This window comes from Microtus ochrogaster, unplaced genomic scaffold (genome assembly GCF_000317375.1).
Source record: "Microtus ochrogaster isolate Prairie Vole_2 unplaced genomic scaffold, MicOch1.0 UNK8, whole genome shotgun sequence".
Taxonomy (NCBI): domain Eukaryota; kingdom Metazoa; phylum Chordata; class Mammalia; order Rodentia; family Cricetidae; genus Microtus; species Microtus ochrogaster.
The window spans coordinates 9,988,328-9,993,593 of record NW_004949106.1 but is presented as its reverse complement, the minus strand read 5'-3'; positions in this window follow the sequence as shown (position 1 = coordinate 9,993,593).

Below are 5,266 nucleotides of genomic sequence, written 5' to 3'. Positions count from 1 at the left end.
ATCCTGAAGGTCCAAGCCTAATCTTACTGCAACTTGATATAACACGGCTGGTTAAAGCACATTGGAGTCCCACCCTTTTCTGAAGTGAAACAGAAGGGGAGGAGTGGATGGGGGTGGGAAGAGGCAAAGTGGGGGGATACTAGGCAGAGAGGAGGGAAGGGTTGCAATCTAAAAATAAACCAATAAATAAATAGAAATTTATGAAAAAACCCTCCAGATGAGAAATTTTATTTGCTTATATTTCCTTCTCATTTGCAATTGTCAAGAAACTGTTTTCTTTGGATTCATGAATTTTTTATTCCTATATACTTCTTTGATTATCTGCTCTAATATAATAACTACCATTATGTGCAGAAGCTTGGGGATTTTATAGACCTCAATCAGTGTCATATCTAGAAATAGATTAATCAAATACACATCAATAGCATATCTTCTCTATGGCACTAGTCAGTTTATAACAGAATTTTAGATTAAAAGGAAAATTCAATCAGGAAAGACAAAGGGTTATATTAGACATCCAAAGTTTAAAAAAAAAGAGGAAAGGAAAGTTATAGTTTTTGTACAAAGTCTTGCCAAAGACATTTAATTATGACCTTAACTTCACCTTCAGAACATACTAGCTCAACTCAGGCTCTGGATACACTGGTGATAAATACCAGCCCAAGAATCAGGACTTTTGTGCCCATGACTTGGAGTCAGATACTATACTTTGCTCCAAGATCCTACCTTAGATGCTTGTGTTCTACTGGAAGGTGTAAGGTAAGTATCGGGTGCTGAGTTAGCTCTATCAAAGAATTGCCTTGTTTGGGGACATATGGAAAAGAGGTCACTGAAGTTTTCAACAGGTATAAAAGAGACAGTAGTAGATTTTATATCTTGAGGGTCACAACATCTAGTTTGTCCCTCCTACTCTAAAACCAATGACATTTGTATCCTCAGCTCAGAAATAGTGCATTGAAAGGATCAGAATCTGTTGAAGAGATGGCAGGCGACATGCTGGCCACAAACATAGCAAGAAATCCTGGGAACAGCCCCAAATGTCAGCAAAGAAAATAAGTATCTTTAAGCAGAAACACAAAAAGTAGCAGAGGGAACTTGGGTACATAAAGGAGAGGCTGCCCAAAAGGTCACCGACCACAGGTTGCATTGTGAAATCTGTCAAACAGTGAGCTGGTCCTGGTACCTGAGATGTTGATGGTTTTCCAATTTCAGCATCTAGATACATTTCCATAACACCTTTGCTACCTATAGCCTGAATTTGATCCCCAGGTCTTATGGAGTAAAAGGAGAAAATCTTGTAGCATAGCATTACCCTAAAGCACAATCTCACAAGCTTCTTGCAAATAGAATGCCCTGATGGTATGGCATAGTACATGAACTAATACATTTTTTAATTACATACATTATGAGTTACTTATTTGCTTAAATATCTAGGTGATTTTGAAATTACTTTGATTAATATTCTATAGCAAGTAGACAAAAAAGGTTTTACATATCAGAGGTTTGGTTTATTATCAAAGTCTAAGATTCATTAGTTAAAACAAACATGCAATATAGGAGGATTAAATTGCATTTTTGAAAGAATGAAGAAACCTGTCATTAGTACTAAATCACACTTGTCAAGAAGTTCATCATAACCATGAATATTGCGTAGTTTTACATAATTATCTCCTATGTCTACTAAGTAGACCTCCTCAGAAAAGGGTTGTAGGGTAGACATCTCTAAAAGTCAGTAGACATCAGGGTGATCAAATCATAATGGGATAGTTTGGGGAGGCAGCTGAGAGTCTGGGGCATGAACACAGGTGATGGAACATTTTAACATGTGCTCTACTATTGAATAACACTCCCAGCCTGAAGTCTTAAAAAGAAAACCATGTCAAAACAAGTTCTTTGATAAAATAAGAGGAAGTTTATTGACCTGTCCAAGGATGCAGGAAGGAGCAAGAGAAAAAGAAAGGCGACAGGTGAATGGGATTCAGTACAATATATACGTATTACACTAAATTCAGAGTTAATCCATTATTTTTATAAATAATATATATTAATTTTCAAAACTCAAGAAAAATTTCCCAAAGTTGTTGACATTGCAAAAAACTCTCTTTTGAAAATAAAATGCAGTTCTGCTGTAGCTCAATTATCTTTGACAATGAAATGACTCTATCACTCAGTTATGGATATTTATAACTACTGTTACCCAGTCTGTATTATATGGCAAATCATCATTCTGAAAGTGTCTACAGCATCAATTTTCAATGTTAATAACATTTTTGACCCATGTAATTTTGGAGTATCACTTGTAGGCTTGTGTTACACATGTATGAACATGTAATGTATAAGCTTATTTATTTTGTCTCTTGCTACTTATTTAAAAGATTTAACTTCCCAGGACTAAATTGTGAAAGAAAAGAACAGACTAAAAATGATTTCCCAAACCTTTTTGTAAATTGTGAGATCCAGGAGGCCCTTCCCTGAGCCTCTTTTTAATCTCACGGATGCCTGACCCCCTCCACATTCCTGCGGTCACTACAATCTTGTTCCTCTGTTGCTTGTAGTTTTCCCTCACTCTAAGGCTTTCTCAAGATGTGGTAGGAAGAGAAAGGTTACAAACTTAAATGATCTGCTTTAGATCATTTAAATAGTTTAAGATTACAGGTCACTTTAGATCCATTTCCAAGTTAGTCGTGGTCTGAGCACAGAAATCCCGTGAATGTCTTTCCTCAGTCAGTTCATATTTCATGGTGACTTCATCACTGCAGATAATGTCAGCACCATCACTGTTGTCATGGCACCCATCATGCCAAGCAAGGACAACCGCCCAGTCTCTGACTCTTCAACACCTGAGTTACCCTACAGAAAAATCTAAGCTCCTGTAATATCTGTCCCTCCCATGGAGTGTAGTTCTCAATTCAGATTCATATCACCTATTAATCAGAAGGCCAAAGAAAATTGATGTCTCTAGACTAGTTAGTATATAAGGGAAGAAGACAAACGTGTGTATATGTATACACAAACACATGCAAATAAATCTTTGTTTATATATTTATATATTATATATCATATATAATATGTATATTATATATGATATATACTATATATTATGGAGCAAGACTGAAACCTGAAACTAGAAATTCTCCTGAACAGCCGCCTCAGCACTGGGATTAAAGCACTCCTGGCTCTCCTTTACTTATTAGAAATCATTTCATTTACAGAGCTGGAGAGATAGCTCGGTAAATAAAGTACTTGCTGCACAAGCTTGAGAACTTGAGTTTTGATCCCTAACAGAACCATAAAGAGCCAGGTAGAGAATGTGTCCAAAAGCCCAGCACTGGAATAATGGAGAAGGTCTAGCCAACTAGTGAGTTTTAGATTCAGTGCCTAGAATAATAAAATAAAATGACTGATGATAGCTTACAATGTTTACCTCTGGTCTCAACTTGCATACGTACCCATGTGAACATATACACAAACACAGACATGACATGCACATGACAACACCACACACAATTTTTTTACAGAGATGTAAATCCAATCTCAATAATCTGATATAATTGCCTTGAAATATGTGAAAATTAAGTTCTAAGGAAATTTGCAAAGCATTTATGAGAGAAAAACTGAACAATGTCTTTTTGTTATTATTGTTTGAGGTCCTGGGGATTGAATTCAGGACCTTTTGCCTGCTAGCCCTGAGCAATGTCTTAAATATATATTCCAAAATTGCTGTATGTTTTCCTTTTTCACTATTGTAGCCTTTTGCTGTTTGTACCTATAACTGAATGAGAGAAAATTTAATATTTAGTCAGCCATCTCTGTACTCAGTAGACATCTGAATGCTAATTTTGTTTGAGGCTTTATTCTAACCACAAAAAATACCAATACACTTGGGAAGGTGCAAATATCTTTGTAATCTACAAAGTACCATGAAATAAGAACTATAAAGTGTTTCAAATGAAAAAGGTATTGTGATTAATAATCTAGTAAGTATATGTGTACACATTATTCAGCTTAATATAACAACATTTTCATATGTTTATTTCACACTATTTTTAAAATGAAGTATTACTAAGGGGCTTGAGAGGAAAAGGCAGGAGAATGGGGAGTTTAAGGCTAAGCTAATTTTGGGTACAAAGAGTGTTTAAGTCTAGTTTGGACTACATAAGACCTTATCTCCAAAAATATTAACAAAGAGGGCTTAGAAGATAGTTTTAGTAAGAGTAATTTCTAAGGCATAAGGATCAGAGTTTAAATTTTCTGAACCCATATAAGAAAAAAATAAATGTTGGACACCTGTGCCCCTGGTGCTGGAAATTAGAGGCATGGAAAGGAGGAAGGGAAATCACAGGTGCTCCCTGTCCATCAATCTAAATTCAGAATACCTAATAACCTCCTCTGGCCTCTGGGAATACTTACTTACATCTACATACACACATGCACACACACCATACACACAGTACACACATCGGCATGCACACATACATAAATAAACACATACATAAATACTAAGAGTAATCAATAACAATAAAAAGGATTACCAATGCAATTGACGCTTTCTGTACAAGCCTCTTGGGTTTTCCTACTCTTTATTCCCCAGAAGTAACCAATTCCCTTAATTTCTGCTCCGTTACTTTCAAGGTATATGGATCCCAGAATGAAGTATAGTACTAATTTGTGTGCTTTTGTAAACAGCATCTTGCTTCTTGCATCTCTACTTAAGTTTTTATCCACATTGGAATCATACATGTGGGATTTGTTCATATCAGTGCAAGTCCAATAATTTCCTAATAAAAGCATTAATTTTGTGAGCAATTGTTTGCATATTTCATAGTTGTCTTGTACAAGCCTCTCTAAGATGTGTTCCTAGAAATGTAATTGCTTCATAGTCTATAAGATAAATTTATTGTATTCTCCACAGTGCCAATAATTACATTACATTTTATGGATTTTTTTGCATCTTTGCCAACTATCTTGCTTTTGCACTTTATATTTTTCCAAACTGATGAGAGTGTAGTACTTTTTATTTTGATTAAGAGAGAAATGAGTTCGTCTTCGTAGGTTTATCAACTCCTAAAACTACTTCTTGTGTATATTTCCAGATTATATTTATAGACTGCTTTTCTCTGAAGCTGTCTGATTTTTAAAGCTGTGTATTTTAAAGCTAAAAGTCTAAAACCATGGATGTATATTCATATCAAGTGGAACACCACAGTGATTTACATCATACCCTTCAACGTCTTTATGGCTGCCTTTACAATTAAATCATCTAAAC